At 43.0% G+C, this 21,700-nt stretch overlaps 1 protein-coding gene across 1 annotated transcript in view; it reads left to right on the top strand.

The window, feature by feature from the left end:
* The first annotated feature begins 478 nt into the window (after nucleotides 1–478).
* Nucleotides 479–21,700, top strand: part of LOC147021322 (uncharacterized) — a 39,446-nt gene continuing 18,224 nt past the window's right edge. Inside the window, exon 1 of the mRNA XM_085891159.1 lies at nucleotides 479–612. The gene's annotated coding sequence lies outside the window, so the exon portion shown is untranslated. The remainder of the gene's footprint in view (nucleotides 613–21,700) is intronic.

Raw genomic sequence — 21,700 nt, forward strand, 5'->3', positions numbered from 1 at the left:
CGGGGCCTGTGCGCGTCATTGGGCTGGGCTTGTGCGCGTTATTGGGCGGGGCCTGTGCGCGTTATTGGGCGGGGCCTGTGCGCGTTATTGGGCGGGGCCTGTGCGCGTTATTGGGCGGGGCCTGTGCGCGTCATTGGGCTGGGCTTGTGCGCGTTATTGGGCGGGGCCTGTGCGCGTTATTGGGCGGGGCCTGTGCGCGTCATTGGGCTGGGCTTGTGCGCGTTATTGGGCGGGGCCTGTGCGCGTTATTGGGCGGGGCCTGTGCGCGTTATTGGGCGGGGCCTGTGCGCGTTATTGGGCGGGGCCTGTGCGCGTCATTGGGCTGGGCTTGTGCGCGTTATTGGGCGGGTCTGTGCGCGTCATTGGGCGGGGATTGTGCGCGTCATTGGGAGGTGCCTGTTCGCGTCATTGGGCGTGGCCTGTGCGCAGATTGACGGTTTACCTCCCTTGCCCCGCCCATTCGAGGTTTTGCAGCGATTCTTCTCAGTCAGGGCTTCCGGCTGTCGTGAGAAACGTTCCTCGTTTGTCACTGCTTTAGACGAGCGAGCATTCGGCGGGTTTGAGGCGGAAAACAACGATGATGGGGAAACGAACAGATCTGATTCCTCTGAGGTAAATGTTGACCAATCATCGCTCGAGTATTTGATGGCCATCACGAAGGGTTACAATGGTATGAATGTTTGAGGGTGGCGGGACGAGGGATCTCCTTCAGAGAGGGGAGTTTGAGGTTTTGTAACTGTACTTCATGCCTTGATTGCCTTCCGTGTGTGGTAAGAGACACGTCAAACTACAATCTGTTGGGTGGTCGCGAGACTACCGTTAGTCTCAGGTTTTCCGTCTGTCTGTTTGTTTGTCTCTCTTTGTTTGTCTGTAATGGACAGCTCTGGAGGCCAGAGGGGTCAACCGATTTTGATGAAACTTGACTGGTAGGTTCATACCAGGATCTCGTTGTATGCTTTTGAACACCGTTGCTGTCGACGCCACCGTTGCCAAGGAACGGGACTTTGAATTTTTTGAAAAAATCCGAATTTTTTTTTTTCCGAAAATCAAAAATCGGCTTCCTCGCTTTTCATGCGCTCTATAATGAACGTCTTTGAAAAATTTTTCGACCCGATCCGTCAAAAACTATGACTGGTATGCAATTATATTACTGTATGCTTTCACCCCAACGGTCACGTTGGGATCCTCTAAAGGCCCGGTCACACCTTGACGATTTAGCCAGCGTATGCCTGACGTATGCAAAATTTGGCTAAAACGCTGGCACACGTCGAATACGTTATGGGTAAGTTTGTATACGTTAAGAGCACGCTGGCATACATCGTAGTACGCTGGCTTTTTTTCGTAGTATGCTGGCATACGTCTTTGTACGCTGGCATACGTCGTAGTTCGCCGAGGTTTCAGACAAATTTTCCATGCTTGAAATTTTTCGATGTATGCCAGCGTATGAGTCACACGTTCCGCATACGCTTCGCCATAAGTTGTGTGTCAACGATCGCGTAACGTGTCTACGTCAACATACGTTACTTGTAAGTTACTCATGAGTCGAAAGACGTCGAGGTAATAGTTAGCGTACCCGAAACTTATTTCTAACCTATGAGTAACGTGTTGTCGGCCCGTTACGCTATCGTTGACACATGTTACTTGTACGTTACTCATAAGTCGAAACACGTCAAGGTAATGGTTAGTGTCAGTGTTCCAGACTCCCTGGTTTTGTTTTTGTTTTTTTTCTTCGGTATGACGGTGATGTTGACACTTCGATTTCAAGTGCGGTTATAATATAATTAATAGGCTGCCGCTCAACGATTTAAATCATAACCGCACAAGAAATCGAAGTGTCAACATCACCGTCATACCGAAGAAAAAAAAAAACAAAAACAAAACCAGGGAGTCTGGAACACTGACACTAACCATTACGTCGACGTGTTTCGACTTATGAATAACGTACAAGTAACGTGTGTTGACTTGTGTCAACGATCGCGAAACGTGCCTTCAACTTATGCCAGCATATGCGGAACGTGTGTCATACGCCAAGTACGTCGATAAATTTCTCGACGTACTACGATGTCTGCCAGCGTACTATGACGTATGCCAGCGTGCTCTTAATGTATACAAAACTTACCCATAACGTATTCGACGTGTGCCAGCTTGGTTCGGCAAATTTTTCATACGTCGGCATACGCTAGCTAAAACGTCAAGGTGTGACAGCGGCTTCACACTTCGATGTCTAGTGCGGTTATGATTTGAATCGTCAAGCCGCAGCCTATTAATAGCCTACGCCACGTGATCGTCGGCGATACGCTACCGCACGCTATGCATAAGTTACACTATCGTTGGGCAGAGGTTGTGAACGCCGACAACACGCTCAGCATTCGTTGGTATATGTTATCTTTATGTGATTGAAACGTTCTGTGTACGTGTCTAATACGTTATGCATACATCCAACACGTTGTTATACACCCAAAACTTAAAAAAAAAAAACATCAATAGTTCAGCGTACGCCAGCGTTTTACATACATTTTGATACCTTGCCATACGCTGGCTAAAACGTCAAGGTGTGACAGGGCTCTAACCTAGGGATTAGGGAATCGAACACAAATGATGAATGGACAGTTGCTCGTCATGTTCCTATCTTGAGCAACGAATGGCAAAAATGGCATCTGATATGTTCTCTTATCTCTATCTATCTATAATTCCAGCAATCTCTGTGTCTGTCTGTCTGTCTGTGTGTCTGTGTGTCAAAATATGTGTCTGTCTGCGACCGTTTCTCGACAACCACCGGTCCGATCTAATTGAAACTTGCCAGGAATATCGCTGCGGACCCGAGGATGTGCCTTTTCAAGGTTTGATATTAATCAGAAGAGCGGTTCCCAAGTTACGGCCATTTATGTGTCAACCAATGACAGGACACAGTGCTATGACGTCACGAATGACGTCCCAATTAATGTTCTTTTATTTTTTTTTGCGCAATTGACGTCACAATTCTTCTTCTTCGTTTGATATGACGTCACAATTGATGCTGGGGACCAGAGTATGTGCCTTTTCAAGGTTTGATATCGTTCTTCTTCATCCGTTTTAGCCTAGAGGCCACACACCTACGGGCCCGCACCTACGGGCCCGCACCTACGGGCCCGCACTCGTCTATCTATAATTCCAGCAATCTCTGTGTGTGTGTCTGTCTGTCTGTATGCGTCCGCCGTTTCTCGACGACCGCCGGTCCGATCTGATTGAAACTTGCCAGGAATATTGCTGGGGACCCGCAGATGTGCCTTTTCAAGGTTTGATATTAATCGGACGAGCGGTTCCCAAGTTACGACCATTTATCTGTCATCCAATGACAAGACACGGTGCTATGACGTCACGAATGACGTCACAATTAAGGTTTGTTTATTTATTTATTTTTCACGATTGACGGTCCGATCTGATTGAAACTTGCCAGGAATATTTCTGGGGACCCGTGGATGTGCCTTTTCAAGGTTTGATATTAATCAGACAAGCGGTTCCCAAGTTACGGCCATTTATCTGTCAACCAATGACAAGACACGGTGCTACGACATCACGAATGACGTCACAATTAATGTTTATTTATTATTATTATTATTTTTTTTTGTTGTTGCACGATTGACGTCACAATTCTTCTTATTCATTTGGTATGACATCACAATCGACGCTGGGGACCTGAGTATGTGCTTTTTCAAGGTTTGATATCGTTCTTCATCCATTTCAGCTGTTTCCCAAGTGTTTCCCAAGGTTTGAAAGCTGTTTTTTCCCAAGGTTTAAATTAATTGTTCAAATTATTAATTAATCCCAAGGTTCGAATTTTCCCAAGGGAAACAGCTGTTTCCCAAGGGTTTGAAAGCTGTTTTTTCCCAAGGTTTGAATTAATTGTTGTGCTTGGTAGACATTTGTGAATACATTTACGGAGAGAGGGGGTGTCACAATTTAAGAAAGGGGGAGAGAGAGGAGGGGGCGAGAGAGAGGGGGTGATAGTGGGGGCGAGAGAGAGAGAGGGGCGAGAGAGGAGGGGTGAGACTTGGGGGGAGAGGGGGGGCGAGAGAGAGGGGGCGTCACAATTCGAGAGAGGAGGGGCGAGAGAGGAGGGGTGAGAGGGGGGGCGAGAGAGAGGGGGCGTTATCATTCTTCTTCTTCGTTTGATTGACGCTGGGGACCTGAGTGTGTTTCCCAAGTTATGGCCATTTATGATACGGTTGGTCCGATCTAATTGAAACAATGCCCCAATCCAGTCGTCATTTACGAAAGCGAAGGAACGAAGCTGCACATACTGGCACGCACCTACTGGCACGCACCTACTGGCACGCACCTACGGGCCCGCACCTACGGGCCCGCACCTACGGGCCCGCACATACGGGCCCGCACTAGTATTTCAAATTCGCCTTCATCTAGCGACCACCCATGTTGCCTACTGGCTTGTATTAAATAAAAGTTTGTGTACTTACATGTGGTGTGATGTGAGAGACAGAGGAAATTAACGATATAGAGAGGGAGGGGGGGAATTACTGATAAAGGGAATGTAAGGAATCCAATCTGAAGACAAGAAATCTTGTCCAATGAGAGAGAGATCGAGAGAAAAAGAGAGGAAAATTCGAAAACCCACTCTGTACGAGTACCTCCTGTGGAGCTTCCCTCCGCAGGTCAGCTCACCGGATGATGGGATTGGGGCAAAGCCTTCTGGACCGCCAATCTTTGATGATCGGAGGAAAACCACAAGGTAACATTCCTGGGTCATATTTCGGTCGTGTGTGTCGGGGTGGTGCTGAGGTGTCGTCCACCAGATGGCGGTCTCCTTGGGTTCACCTGAGGTCCCTTCAGGTGGGTACCTGGAATGTCCCATCTCAAAGAGAGGATGATCACCTGTCTCTGCTATCATCTGAGCTCAAGCGTTTGGACATCGGTATTGCAGCACTCTGAGGTTCGGAGACCAGATTGTGGTGAGATTATGGTGGGTGGTTACACCTCCTATTGGTCTGGTCGCTCTGATGGTTACCATGCCCAAAGAGTTGCTGAATCTGTGTCCAATCAGTTGACTCCTATGATAACACTGGACGACAAAGATTTTGCTCCTGGGGTGGAAACGTGTGTTCTCGACTAAATCGAGTACGCCGATTCTGAATCTGAAGTCAGAATTTTTTCAGCACGTCAGGATTTTGAGTGAAACATTTGGTCCAATTGCAGTAACTTGCCCTGGTGGGTGATTTTGAGTGTTCATAAATTATTATTTTTTGTATTTTTGGTTTCAATCATTGCAACACAACTGTTGTAGATTATTATTTCTCATACAAAGATCTTTGGAATGCAATTTAAATTATTAAAAATGGATGAAAACTGACCAAGCTCTGAATTTTTAAGTAAAATTTTCCACGCAGCATGGCAATTTTGCGTGCCACAAGGAGTTAACTTGAAACTAAAATGTTTCAATGCAATGTATACATTTTAAGAATGTATCAAGTTTATAATTCATATCATGCTAACAGTACTGTATCTCCAGTACCAGTCAAAAGTTTGGACACACCGAATAATTCAACGGTTTTCCTTTATTTTCACTTTTTTGCATTGTAGAATAATTGTGAAGACATCAAAACTATGAAATAACACATGTGGAATTATGAAGTAACCAAAAAAGGATAAAACAAATCAAAATATATTTTATATTCTCGATTCTTTAAAGTACCCACCCTTTGCCTTGATGACAGCTTTGCACACTCTTGGCATTCTCTCAACCAGCTTCATGAGGTTGTCAACGAGAATGATCTTCCATTAACAGGTGTGCCTTGTTAAAGGTTAATTTGTGGAATTTCTTTCTTTCATTATGCGTTTGAGCCAATCAGTTGTGTTGTGACAAGGAAAGGTTGGGATCCAGTAAATCGCCCTATTTGGTGAGAGATCATTATTTTGTCTGTCCTGCAGTTGTCCATATTATGGCAAGAACAACTCAACCAAGCAAAGAGAAACGACACTCCATCATTACTTTAAGACATGAATGTCAGTCAATCCGGAAAATTTCAAGAACTTTGAAAGTTTCTTCAAGTGCAGTCGCAAAAACCATCAAGCACTATAATGAAACTGGCTCTCATGAGGACTGCCACAGGAAAGGAAGACCAGAGTTACATCTACTGCAGAGGATAAGTTCATTGGAGTAACCAGCCTCAGAAATCGCCAATTAACTGCAGCTCAGATTGCAGCCCAAGTGAATGCTTCACAGAGTTCAAGAAACAGACATATCTCAACATCAACTGTTCAGAGGAGGACTTCGTGATTCAGGCCTTCATGGTCGAATGGCTGCAAAGAAACCATGACTGAAGCAGAGCAATAAGAAGAAGAGACGTGCTTAGGCCAAGAAACACGAACAATGGGCATTAGTCCGACGAAAATCTGTCCTTTGATCTGATGAGTCCAAATTAGTTTTTTGGTTCCAACCGCCATGTCTTTGTGAGAAGCAGAGAAGGTGAACAGATGATCACTGCATGTGTGGTTCCCACTGTGAAGCATGGAGGAGGAGGTGTGATGGTGTGGGCGTGCTTTTCTGGTGACACTGTCGGCAATTTATTTAAAATTAAAGGCACACTTAACCAGCATGGCCACCACAGCATTCTGCTGCAATACGCCATCCCATCTGGTTTGCGCTTCGTGGGACTGTCACTTGTTTTTCAACAGGACAATGATCCAAAACACACCTCCAGGCTATGTAAGGACTATTTGACCAAGAAGGAGAGTTATGGATGCTGCATCAGATGACCTGGCCTCCACAATCACCCGACCTCAACCCAATTGAGATCGTTTGGGACGAGTTGGACCGCAGAGTGAAGGAAAGGCAGCCAACAAGTGCTCAGCATATGTGGAAACTCTTCAAAGACTGTTGGAAAAGCATTCAAGGTGACTACCTCATGAAGCTGGTTGAGAGAATGCCAAGTGTTAAAAGCTGTTTTCAAGGCAAAGGGTGGCAAATTTGAAGAATCTAAAATATAAAATATATTTTGATTTGTTTAACCCTTTTTAGGTTACGACATAATTACATATGTGTTACTTCAGAGTTTTGATGTCTTCACAATTATTCTACAATGTAGAAAATACTAAAAATAAAGGAAAACCCTTGAATAAGTAGGTGTGTCTAAACTTTTGATTAGCACTGTCGATGAGCACAGTACTATTAGCATGATATGAGTTCCAAACTTGATACATTCTTGAAATGTATACATTGCATTTAAACATTTTAGTATCAAGTTAACTCGTGGCAATTTTTCCGCATCACACACCAAACGTGTCCACAAAGTTTCGTCCAAATTCATCCACAACTTTTTGAGACATCGTGCTTCCGATCATTTTTTGGCCCCATCGCCGATTGGTGAAGAATCACTTAAAAAGAGAGTTATCATGAGATTTGGCTGTGTTGGAGAGAGCTATCGTGACATTTGGCAGTTTTGGATAGAGTTATCGCGAGATTTGGCAGTCTTGGATTGAGTGATCGCAAGATTTGGTCGTCTTGGAGAGGGTTATTGCAAGATTTGGCCGTCTTGGATCGAGTGATCGCAAGATTTGTCCGTCTTGGAGAGAGTTATTGCAAGATTTGGCCGTCTTGGAGATATTATTGCAAGATTAGGCCATCTTGGATGGAGTTATCGCAAGATTTGGCCGTCTTGGATCGAGTTATTGCAAGACTCGGCCATCTTGGATGGCAGCAGGATTGAGCAAACTAGGACATCATGGCCAGTCATAACTAAACAAATACAAATCATCGACGAATTCATGACTAGATTGAGACTACAAGCTACAAAATGCAGAATCGACACCACTAAAGAGCTGGAAGACCGTCTCATTGAACAAAAGGTGTGTCTCACGTTGTTGTTTTCGAAAACGAAGAAGACGTATGTGTATCGCATTAGATATTAAACAACAAACGTTGGATTTTAATTCCCAGCATTGGTTAAAAGCTTTACATAACATGCAGAACATTGATGAGACGGCTTTTTCAACAGAGAAACTTAACCCAGATTAGGCCGTCTTGGATGGAGTTATCATGAGATTTGGCCACCTCGGGTTGAATTATCGGGAGAGAAAATTCCACCCAAAGACATGAAACATAGTTACCTTCGCATTCTGCGAAAGGTTATGTTTTGGTCGGCGTGTATTTATTTATTTATTTATTTATTTATTTATTTATTTATTTGTAATCTTGTGATTCGTATAACTCAAACAGTATTAAACCGAATTGCATGAAATTTGGTGGGATGATTGGTTATTAGCCAGGAAGCATTCGATTAGATTTTGGGATCGTTCGGGTCAAAGGTCAAGGTCAAGGTCACGAAAAGGTCAAAATCGTCTTTTTACGATAACACGGTCAATTTTTTTTCAATTTGCATGCAACTAACGCCAAAATGTTCAGAATTCAACGCCTCATCTTGTGATATGCAATATGACACAATGACGCCCATACTTTTGTTACCGGTTAGGGGTCAAAGGTCAGGGGGGTCACGACCTTGAAAAATATGCGGTTTTTGTCATAACGCGGTCAATTCTTATCCGCTTTACATGAACCCAGCACCAAAATGTTCAGAATTTAATGCCCAATCTTGTGACACAATGACGTCATAACATGTCACCGGTTGGGGTAAAATGTCGGGGGGGGGGGGTCACGCCCTTGAAAAACATGCGGTTTTTGGCATAACTCAGTCAATTCTTATTCGATTTGCATGAAACCAGCATCAAACGAGATTACCTTCTCTTGTTGAAACGTTGTATTCACCGAGCTTGCGAGTGAAGACTCGCCAAAACGACGTGAGTTGATTGTTGTTTAGTCCGTAGCCCCCGAAAGTCGGGGGGGGGGGTCATGACATTATAGATATGTGGTTTGTGTCATAAGACCATTCATATGAAACCAGTTCCCCACACTCATACCAAGAACAAAAAAAAGTAGTGGCGGCGAAGGTATGTGCTCTATGAGTGCCCGTTCTAGTTCAGAAATTTAATTCCCTAATTTATCAAAATATGTTTCCGTATTAATAAATTGTGTTACTAAGTAAGTTTATGCGTGTTCCACGTTGACGAAAGCTTTTTCCTCACGTTGTTGTTTTCGAAAACAAAGAACATGTATGTGTATCGCATTCGATATTAAACAACAAAAGAGTACGTTTGCATAAACTGTAGCGGAAACAACACAACCACAATATTTCAAGATATTGTTAATGCAGCAGGATTGAGCAAACTAGTACATCATGGCCAGTCGTATCTAAACAAATACAAAATGCCAGGACTAAATTGGTGCAAATTTGTTCGTTTGTCAAATCATGCATGGAAGACGAAGAGATGTAAAAAGTGGATGGAAGGCATTTCCACAAAATGAAGACCAAATTAATTATAATGTGTTCTTCATTAATATGACCATGTAATTTATGTTCTTTGAAACATAACAAGCAATTGATTGAAACACGAGATCGAGGTCCTCTTTCTTTTGGGTGGTATGAGGAACAGATCTGTGTAATCCAAAAGCTAAATCTTGAACGGCTTTTGCATATCACAACACAATTGCCAGGTTACCAAGATGGTTGCCGTGGCAATATAATTCAGCCAGTCACCGCTGTGATCTCATCAGGTTGAGATAATGTCTTGAGGAATCGATATCTGCAATATGAATGGTGAAATATCCTGAACACAAAAGTATGTGGACAGATGATTGATCGGTCGGTTGGACGGAGCTCATTTTAATGTTCCCTACTCCAACCTTGGCGGAGCGGCAGGAACAATAAAAATAGGGGCAATACTCCTGGGTGCTCACCTGGTAGCAGCTGGATAAGAAAACCAGGGAATCACTGGAAGACGTGGTGGACCCACAAAATATTTAATGGAGGAGACCAATGGATTTTTTTTTGATGCAGTGAACAAACTTTGGTACATCACAGGTGATGAAGGTTGTGGTCAAGTGCCATCAAAAGGTGTGTGTAGTTTCTGAGAAGACAGAAAATTCCCATTTTGGGGTTTAACTCCCCTGAGAAACCCTTCGACCCCACTTTTTATAATGCCGTCATCAAACTTTGAAACATCACGGGTGATGAAGGTTGTTGGCAAGTTTCGTCAAAATGTGTATGTGGTTTCGGAGAAGAGAGAAAATACATATTTTCATATTTTCATATGTACATATTTTCGGGGGCAACCGCTCTCCACCGCAGAACCCCCAATCGGCCGCAATTTTTTTATATAGTGCATGTCAACCATTGATTTGTTAATGGATCTTTGCAATTATCAATAATTAAGTGTGACACTAACTCGCATATGATTCATTCCTATAATTCTGTGCTTTTGATCAGTTTGTTGTGCCCATGACTAATGGTACTTCCTCTTCTGGTGCAGTTTACCTCACTCAGTCCCGATCTATCACATGGTGGCAGCGGTGTTGACTTTTAAACCACCTCGATGGGGTAAGACAATAAGAGCATATTTACGTCGTCGTCTCCCATCCCCTGCATGCTTTGGGCCTGTTGTGGGAGAAGGCGACATATGGACTTTCCCGCAGGGTCAGAATGGCTGACAGGTCCGACATTGGACTCCCTCGAATGGACTGGCAGGCCTCAGTCCTGCCCTCTGTATTTGGCGCTTTCAAGCAGTATGCTTAGCTCGTACTTGGGGGACCCCTCGTTGGGATGAGTCCAGAGGAGCATTCTCCTGTGAGTAGGACAGCACGGTCTCCACATGTACAATTCATGGGACCAATCTGAAGATGATCTCAAAAAGATAATATGGGAGAAGTTCACAACACATCTTAAGCTGAGGACCAATTTCCGACTCGACCATTTCCACCTCCAGAAGTAGAAACAGGAGCCTGCTGAATCCATCGATGAATTCATGACTCTATTGAGATGACAGGCTAAAAATGTGCAGAATCGACACCACTAAAGAGCTGGTAGACCGTCTCATTGAACAGCTGCTAAACGGCACCAGCTACAAAAAGGGCCAAGAAATATTGCTCGGCAAGGATAAGACCCTCACATTGGACACTGAGGTGGACCTGGCTCTTTCTGAAGAAGCCACTCAGACACAGCAGGATCAATTTCCTAATGACATTGCAGTTTTCGCTGTCCAGCGGTCCAACAATCAAAATGATCATTGCTAATGGTGTCATGGGGATCACTCCCAGGGCCCCAGAACCAAGTGCCCAGTTTTGGGATGCACATGTGATGCATGTGCCAAGCGAGGACACTGGGAAGCCATTTGCAAATCCATCCAGCTACAACGCACACCCAGCAGAACTTGACAGCTATGCAAAGCTGGAGATCCATGGAGATTTTTTTCGAACCATGGAGATCCAGCATACCAGTCCGGCAGATTAATTCTGTCACTGGACAACTTGCACACGCACCAGCCTCCCTAACTCTGGAAGAAGCGCTTGAGAATGACATTCAATATCGTGCTGGCTGCTTTCGTTGGCCACGTCCCAATCAAAGAGCGAAATGAATCTTTGTATTCATAGCCATTCAACTGGACAACTGTCCCAACACTCCAGGTGCCCAGGGAAATGTTTGACCACTTAGAATTTTCAAAAGAATGTTCCCAGGCAAGCTCGACTCTCACAGTTTTCCCCAGAATGGTGCAACTATTCCCAACAAGACTAGCCTCCATGCATATGGGGGATCTAACATACCTCAATTTGGAGCTGTATCCTGCTCATACCAGGGAATAAGAACAGCTGATGCTGAGTTCAATGTCAGAGTCTGATGGCTCAGCCATATGAGGCCCACCAATATTGTCTGCCAAACGGCTTGGAGTGCTCAACTGCACTGTGAAGAATGATAAGAAATCACAGTACCTCCCAATCACATCTAAAGATTATCTTTGTCAGCTATACCCTGACCGATTCAAAGGAATTGGTTATATCAAAAGGAAGATATACGTCAGTACCGACAATTCGATACCTCCAACTATACATACACCTCGCCGCTGTCCCATACACATCTGGGGGAAAGTGAAGTTCATGTCAACGAGATAGAAAACCTTCGTGTCATCACAAAAGTGACGGAACCTTCTGTCACGGTATCAAGGAACAAAAGTGATACCTGGCAGGCACCAGGGGCCAATTCCATGAAGCGGTTTTAACAACTGAGCCACAGGTCACGAGGTGCCCCCCGCTTACACAAAACAATCCATTCGTAATAACAGAGAGTATATTTTTTACTTACAATATGTTATACAAGGAGATTTCCTGCATGAGACTGGCGACAAATACAGCAAAAGTTGGATTTGAACTCCCAGCATTCGTTAAAAGCTTCACATAACATGCAGAACATTGATGAGGTGGCTTTTTCAGCAGAGAAACTTAACCCAAAAAACAAGATTCCAACTTGGCATCTTGGCAACAAGTTGTGCAAGAAGAAAAATGACATGCAATAACAAAATCAGTCGTCAAATGTAACGTTTGTTGTTGTTTTTTTTTGAGTACTTAAGAGACTACGTCATGCGAAGTTTCAAAAGGCAGCAAAACCCATTAGCCGTATAACAGGGCTATTTTAAGGTGTCAGCGTATGATTTGGCGGTATTCAGAAGATTTGAACTCATTATTCCGTACAATATATCACGATCGTGACATGGATAACATAATTTCAAGTCAAACGTAACGATTGTTTACACATCCGCCATTGAGAATATCGAAGTATCATTCAATGATTCGCTAAGAGTCCAAAATATAGCTCTACCACGGGGTTGTAATCGATGCCGTTTCACACTGAATACACATACAAACACACTCACACAAGACTTACAATATTATCGTCATTTAATGACTTCTTGCAAAGTGTGTAACTCACATTATAAATGGTTGAAAATTGGCCGAAAACTTGCGACCGTCTCTCATCAGGCAGAAATCTAGAACTGGCGGTAAAAAGGCACTTGCATAAAAGATGACGTCATCAGTTTTCGCGTATAGCGTAGGCTCTCGTAGTGATCATTATTAAACGACCTCTGCCTGGCTCAAAGCCTTCTGTAACAAACGTGACTTTGGACCGCAATCGGAAAGCCAGATTTTTCTACAACTTTTACGGCGATATGGACTTACCACTAATGTTATCCTTTGTTACACATTTGTCATTTAGGTTAAGTTATGTTATCACAAAAATAACAAGACCGTATTTTTAAAGGTTGTACAGCTTGAGCATTTTGTTTCTTTCATGACTAATTGACCGATAGCATAACGATGGTTACTCTGTTTTCAACCCCCAAGCATTCACATTAAAGTATATTTTTTTGGCAAATTCAGGGTGTGGGATATCAGAAGTAAAGTCTTTTTACACATATAATCTAAACCAGTCTGAATCAAAAATGTATGTGTTCAAATAAAACTCTTGGAAAATCTATTTAGTTTTTAATACAACACTTAAGACAAAGATTTATTTTCATCACAATGAATAAAATTTTATCTGGATGCTTTAATTTTAGGACAATAGCAGTTTTGCTATAAAGAGTATATATCTACATTTATATACACCTCAAAACATGTTAGTGGTATTCCATGGATACTTTAGGAATTCTGTGATAGCTCCTGAAGATAAGACCCTTAACGGCTTCAATGGACCATATTACTGTGGAACAGCCCATATAACGACACAAACACCACACAAAACTACACAAACACCACACAAAATACACCACACACCGCACATAACTACACAAAATACACCACACATAACTGCACAAATGCCACACATAATTCCACAAACACCACACAAAATACACCACACATAACGACAAAAACACCACACATAATTCCACAAACACCACACAAAATACACCACACATAATGACAAAAACACCACACATAATTACATAAACACCATACAAAATACATCACTAAACAAACACCACACAAAATACACCACACATAATTACACAAACACCACACAAAATACACCACACATAACTTCACAAACACCACACAAAATATATCACACATCACTAAACAAACACCACACAACACACAAAACAAGTCCTGGCGAGGGTCAAAAATCTCTGATTGCTATTTTTCTTGTTAATTATTTTTTCTTGAACTGAATTAAGTTCTTTTCATTGCACTGACACAGAGACAGAGACAGAGACAGAGACAGAGACAGAGACAGAGACAGAGACAGAGACAGAGACAGAGACAGAGACAGAGACAGAGACAGAGACAGAGACAGAGACAGAGACAGAGACAGAGACAGAGACAGAGACAGAGAGAGAGAGAGAGAGAGAGAGAGAGAGAGAGAGAGAGGAAAAAAAAAAAAAAAAAAAAAAAAGCCCAAGACTTACCTTGCCGTGTTTAACCCCCTGTGGATCTTTGACTGGTCGAGGGTTAAACATGACCATCACCGCGGCGCCTCAGCACAAAGCGCCATTTCCTGTGTGTTTTGTATTTTACGGCGATGGCCCCGCTTCACACAGAAGCAGCTAAGATTTCGCCGGCTTGTACTGTGTCCTCCTGAATCAAATCGTCCAGACAACCGACTGAAGTACAACACAATGACTGTGAGACGGCAGATACGGGAAGGCAGAATGCAGTCATTGTTGCTGTTTGCTTCCAGTACTGGAATAACTGAAGAGTGGAGGGATGAATGCTGGAATGAAAAACCAAGGTTTGAGAAACATGGAAAGGAACTTTCCTTCAGGTATCGCAATGAGAAGAGAAATTTCAAATAATGATGAGAGTAAATGTTTTGAAGACAGCATTTGATTCGACATTGATTGAAGTTCTTCTCATTGGATCTGTAAGTGGGTTTCGTGAGCTGGTAGAGTGAAGTATGTTCGAAAAAATAAACCAGATTTCTGATTGACCAAGTCCTTGAGTTGATGAGGTGGAAGAGACTATGGTCACAGTTAAAGCTGGAGGTGATTCAGAAGAATATTTGAACTGAATCCAGATGATTGCACCACCGAAATTGAGGGAAAAAAAAAAGTGGCACCCCCATGAAGACATGCATGATGAACAGTAATGAAGTCGCACATGATGTACAGTAATGAATTAACGCATGATGTACAGTAACAGTCATACATGATGTACAGTCATGAATTCACACATGATGTACAGTAAGAAAGTCACACATGATGTACAGTGATGAAGTCACACATGTCAGGCAGTGACCAACAAGGGTTAATATCTGCATTCCCTTCATGAGTGGCGTTGATCACGTGAATGAGGGAGGGACCTCACCTGCTTAATGTATTCATTCAAATTATTAAATTCTCCACACTTGGAATGAGTGAGTTCTTGTCAGGATGTTTTCAACAAGGAAGTGACAGATTGACAAGCATGGACACAAAAAGGATCCAGGTGATGAAATCAGTCAATCGAGTATTTATGGTACCTCAGTTATGAAGACTGCTCATTTGAAATAGCTTGAATCAGCCATCTGCATGAGCCTGGCGAATCTTTTTGCATTCCTGGACACCTTTATATGGCCAGTGATGAGTGAGTCACTCCCAAACATGGCATCCTCCTCTCCAGCAGGCATTACTATGACTTCTTCCTCTGCACACACATCAACAAAAGGAAGTCAAAACCACTCAAGAGCATTGTCATCATAATCTCCATCATTATCCTGCCTTCCAACATGGTCCTGGAATGAATATCTAGGAATCTCTCTCTATCTCTCTGTGCTTCTCCCTCTCCCTCGTTTTGTATATTTCAGTCCACGTTTTATTTCACTTTTCCCTCCACTTTCACATCTTGATTTTTTATATCACCAACTCCCACTCTGTGTCACCTTTCAAGAGAATTGAGACAATTTGGTCCATCGTTCCTGTGCTTTATCCAAAGCCCACAAATTCCCACTTACTGTTCAAATTAAATGAACAAACCCTCATCTGATGACATAGAAGAGAACAAAGATGGACTGCTTCATGGAAGGTAGCTCGAGTCACCCGTCGCTGATTGAAAGTGAGATTGTAAAAATTTGATTTTTCAAACCATTAATTTTATTGAACATCCAGGAGTTCACAATGACTTCTTTATGGATACATTAACATTCTCACGAGACTTCCACCAATTGGAAGATTTGTTTGGTGCTTGTCTGGCTTCGAGTGAAGGAAAATATTCATTTGTTCTCAAGTCTTCTGAAGCACAGATCAAATGCGACACGATGGACGTGAAGAACATGTAATTTAGACAAAGTTTGGAATAATTTGTAATGTAAGGTAATATTCGAGGTAACTGACGTTCCAACCGGTAAGATGGTTTGTTGTATGGGGGAGGTGGAGGAGGGAACGGGCGTCTCTTCTGAGGGATCTTAGGAAATACAATAAAAATATGAAAGATTAAACACATTTATATGTTCATCAGTTTGATAACTTGTTCAATATATGGCACAGAAGGAAATGCACTGAGGAAAATAGGTAACCAGTGAAAAGGTGAATTTGTTGATCTCATCCAATCAAAGTGAGTTAAAATTATCGTGATCGATCCTGTGTGTGGATGACCGGAGCAATACATTAACTTTCCCACCAAAAATATAATCACAATTATCTCCACAAATTTAGGATGTTCTTCTTCATCAAAGGAAGTGTTTATAGCAATTTCAATAAAAGAGGAAATGCCAAAATTTATTTCAACTTAAGGTCTTCATTTTGGGGTTTGCTGTATTTCTCCCCACAATGTTTCCCCAACATCTCCAAAGTACTGATGGATGCTTCCCTGTTGAAGGTCCTGAATGTGGTGTGGCCCTTCCACACCATGCTGCTTCTGCTGCTGTTTCAGCTTTCGATCAGAGTGCGGCCTCTGTTTCTGCTGGAACCCTTGAACAACTTGCTGTGTCAGCTGTTGCTTGTCATTCCACGTCTCATTCCACTCATAGGAAGTATCATCCCATTTTTCCTGTCGATGCAATTTACAATCAGCATTTTTTTGCTCATGTTCTGCCTCCTCTTTGGTCTCATCGGATTTCTGAAAGTGTTTCTCGAGTTCTTGATTCGTTCCCGTCTCGTTTTCCTGTTCAACTTGTCTATTCTTTATTGTTCGAGTAGTTTCTGCTTTTCCTGTTCTACTCTTTGCTGTTCTTCCTCTCTTCGTCTCTGCTTTTCCTGTTCTACTCTTCGTCTATGCTTTTCCTGCTCTTGTGGTTTTTCCTTCCTGTCCTCACTTTTCCACACCTTGTATTCGTGTGTGCGCACATCGTTTTCCCTCTTATTTATCTCCTGCTCCAGCTGCTGTACCTCTTTTTCTCGATGGAACAAGTCTTCCTCTTTTATTTTTTTTTCCCTCTAATAATCGCAGTTGCTGCCTCCGCTCCTCCTCTTCTCGTCGGTACATCACTCTCAAATTTCTCAACCTCCTTTTCTCGTTCTCTAATCTCTTCCTCTTGACGGCACGTCTCAAGGTCTCGATGTTTTATTTCCCGTTCTTTTGACCTGTTCCTTTTTTCAAACTGTGTCCGTTTTCCACGCTCCGTTCCCTCATGTTGAGTAATCCTGTTCTCCAATTCATTGACCACGTGCTCACTCTTTAGCACCTCTTTCTCTTTTTGTTCAATCTCAAGACATCGACGTGAATGTTCTTGATACACGGATTCCCTCCATCGTACAAATTCCGCGAGTTCTCTCTGATCTTCTTCCTCTATTCGCCTCCAGTCCAAAGCGTTTTTTTTCTTTTGCTCTTCATGTTGTTTTTTTAATTTGCTCCTCATCTTTTTCCCTCAATTCCTCTTCCTTGTTTTACCTCTGCTGTTCTTCCACGATTTCTTTCTCTTTTCTCCATTCCTTTTCCTCATATGTTTGTTGCATAACTTTTTCATGAATCGCTTGCTCTCCGAGCTGAACTATCAGCTCTCTTTCTTTTAGTTCTTCTTCTTTTCGGTGCAATTTTTCACCCCTTTCCTGTAGTTTCTCTTTCTCTCTCTGCCACAACGTCATTCTTTCATCCTCCTGTTCCTTTACATTCTGCATGTCCACTGCTTCATTTTTTGGAACCTCCTCAAGCAACGGCTGCTCTTTCTTCACCATATTCTTTAATTGTGTCCGGCCACATCGAAAACTGCAAGAAACAAAGATAATACTTGTCAGTTCGAGCGAAAATAAAGTACAGTATCTATTATATAATGTGAAGTGTGGTGTCTGTCCATATGTTTGTATGGTCACACGTTCGGCTGTCTCCCGTATCCGGCGGCCGCTCCCCACGCCGCGTTTTAAAAGTTCCGCATGCAGGCAAAGCTCAACATTTAACCAGAAGAAATGCATGATACCAAACGAGATACCTTTGAAATGTATAAATACAACATGGAATCGCAGTTTGTTTTACAGTGCATGAAGATATGACCTGGGCTGACAGCATGCTTTGAGGTTCGCACACTCGCCTCGAAGTTTCCTGGCCTGGGTTAGAATCCTGACCCAGCGATAAACTGTCATCCCGGTGTTCACAGACTGGGTGAATCATCAATGCAAGTGCCGTTCCTCTGATGGACGTTAAACTGGTTGTCCCGTCGACCGACATCACTCGATGAAGGTTAAATATTCTCCCTGTGTTCTTCGTGAATGAAGTGTGGGTGAGCATTTGGTAGCAGTGTGGCCAAATTTCAAATTCCTGCCCAAACTACTGAGGGGAACTCAAATCTGCTTCGGCGGTGAGAACAATGCTCTGGGTGACAGAGTAGGAAGATGATCACAAAGTTGAATAAACCATGTTCGCATTGTTAATAACATTAGCCTATCCCGAAAGTCTTTAAACAAAGGCCGCAATGTTTATTATTTTATTAAATATCGAGAACGGCACTTTGTGGAGCATACCTTCACCAGACTGAACAGTTTACATTCTGTATCCCACTGAAAGGTCGGATCTGGATCTGGACCTTTACGAAAATCGAATCGTCTTGTTCTTGTCGCCTATAACCAACTCATCCACATAGTTTTGTCATTATCCATCCACAACTTTTTGAGACAACGTGCGACCTATCGTTTTTTGGCCCCATCGCTGATTGGTGAAGAATCACGATAAAAGAGAGTTATCGCGAGATTTCGCCGTCTTGGATGGAGTTATTGCAAGATTTGGCCGTATTGGATGGAGTTATTGCAAGATTTGCCCGTCTTGGATCGAGTTATTGCAAGATTTGGCCGTCTTGGATCGAGGTATCACAATATATGGGCAGCTTGGATGGATTTATTGCAAGATTTGGCTGTCTGGGATCGAGGTATCATAATATTTGGCCGGCTTGGATGGAGTGATTGCAAGATTTGGCTGGCTTGGATAGAGTTATTGCAAGATGTGGCTGTATTGCCGATAGTTGTTGCAAGATTTGATTGTGTTGGACAGAGTTATTGCAAGATTTGGCTGTCTTGGATCGAGTTCTTGTAAGACTTGGCTGTTTTGGATAGAGTTATCGCAAGATTTACTGTCTTGGAGAGAGTTATAAATCGCAAGATTTGGCTGTATTGGAGAGAGTTATTGCAAGATTTGGTTGTCTTGGTGAGAGTTACCATGAGATTAGGCTGTCTTGTATGGAGTTATTGCAAGATTTGGCCATCTTGGATCGAGTTGTTGCAAGACTTGGCCATCTTGGAGAGAGCTTTTGCCAGATTTGGCTGTCTTGGATTGAGTTATCGCAATATTTGGCCGTCTTGGAGAGAGTTATCGCAAGATTTGGCTGTGTTGGAGATGGTTATCGCAAGATTTGGCCGTCTTGGATCGAGTTAGTGCAAGATTTCGCTGTCTTGGAGAGAGTTATTGCAAGATTAGGTCGTCTTGGATGGAGTTATCATGAGATTTGGACGCCTCGGTGTGAATTATCGGGAGAGAAAATTCCACCCAAAGACGTGAAACGTAGTTAAGAAATTTAAATCACTAATTTATCAAAATATGTTTCTGCATTAATAAATTGTGTTACTAAGTAAGTTAATGTGCGTTCCACATTGATGAAAGCTTTTTTCCTCACGTTGTTGTTTTCAAAAACAAAGAAGATGTATGTGTATCGCATTAGATATTAAACAACAAAAGAGTACGGTTGCAGAAACTAGTGGAAACGACAGAACCAAAATATTTCAAGATATTGTTAATGCAGCAGGATTGAGCAAACTCGTACATCATGGCCAGTCGTAACTAAAGAAATACAAAATACAGTGGAAACCCTCATTTGGACCAAACTAAGGGACTTAGCCAAAAGTGGTCTGCTTGAGAGGTGGTCCTCTTAGCCGGTTTCACCATTTGGGTAGGTCTTCAGGTAAAGATGTACAACTTCCTTCATACATTTAATTCCTAAATTGAATAACTTAAGTGGAACAACTGTTTGTACAGGTTTTCACATCATATTTCACATTCATGTACTGTACTTTATTCACAGAAACAGACAGAAACAGTAATGTTGATTATTCACAGAAAGTCTTTTAGATTATTCACGGAAACAGTAATTTTGATTATTATTGTGCAACGTTGAAAAAAAAAAAGAGTCCAGGGTGCGCTACCTCATGGATGACGCGGCAGATTCAGCGATACCATTCTGTAGTTTGTCGATGGTGTCCAGTAAATGTCCGAGATTCTTGGACAGAAGATACTGCCTTGTTTTCGCCATACAGTCCATTACTTCTCCCATGGTAATCGTTGGCTCCTGCACGTCGTCGTCGTCGTTGTCAATGTCGTCATTATCAGCGTCACCGTTGTCAGTGATAAACTCAGCCACCACGTCGTCATGGATTTGATTAATTTCATTGTTCTCGCATTTTGTGGGAACATCTGCGTCGCAGTTAATGTAGTCATCAAACCGTAATTTTCTTGCATTCTTTTGAGCAGATCGGCGAATGGGATATCGTCTTCGTCGTTGCCCTCAACCGCGCCGTCGCCGAAACCACACCGAATGAAACAAGACTTCACGGTGGATTCTCTGACTTGTGCTGTGGCCTGTGCGATCCACGTGCAGGCATCGTAGACAGTGACGCACTTTTTTAAATCGTTCACGGCGTCAGTGTCGCCTCGCTGACAACGGTCGTTTTTAACGAGGACACTCCGTACGAGTTGTTTTCTGTACGTTGCTTTAATCGCGCGAATGATCCCTTGGTCGAGAGGTTGGAGACGCGAAGTCGTTTTCGGGGGAAATAACAAACTCCACATTCGAGAGCTTGAGGTCGGGGTTGCACGTTACATTGTCCAGGAAGACGATGACATTTCTTTGCTGCTGTTGCATTTTCTTTTTGAACAGTTGCATCCACTCCTTGAAGAGATCTGACGTCATCCAGGCCTTCTTGTTCAATCTCCAGATGACCGGGAGACTATGCTTGTCGAGATTGCGGAAACAACGAGGCGTGGCAGATTTCCCGATGATAAGCGTTTTCTGGAATTCACCGACCATGTTGACGAGGAAAGCAGTAGTCAAACGTTCCTTCGATTGCTTCCGGCCTTTACACTCCATCCCTTTAACACAGAGCGTTCTGTCTGGCATCGAGTGGAAAAACATCCCACTCTCGTCGATATTGAAGATGTCTTTGGGGTCATATCGTGCGATTATCGTCGTTACGCGCTTGGTCCAGTTGTCGACTGCTTCTTGAGGAACAGAGGCCGATTCCCCAGGAATTTTGGCAGAGTTAATGTTGTGGCATGCTTTGAATCGGGAAAGCCAACTGTTGGATGCTGTGAAATCTACCTCGGGAACTTCAAGCAACCGTGCGAACTCCATGGCGTGCTCTTTTATCATCGGACCGCTGACAGCACAATTCAATGCTTGAACGCGACTGAACCACGACCACGTCATTTCGTCGATCT

Source organism: Eptatretus burgeri, chromosome 8 (genome assembly GCF_056783735.1).
Source record: "Eptatretus burgeri isolate ZD-2024b chromosome 8, Ebu_testis_v1, whole genome shotgun sequence".
Classification (NCBI taxonomy): domain Eukaryota; kingdom Metazoa; phylum Chordata; class Myxini; order Myxiniformes; family Myxinidae; genus Eptatretus; species Eptatretus burgeri.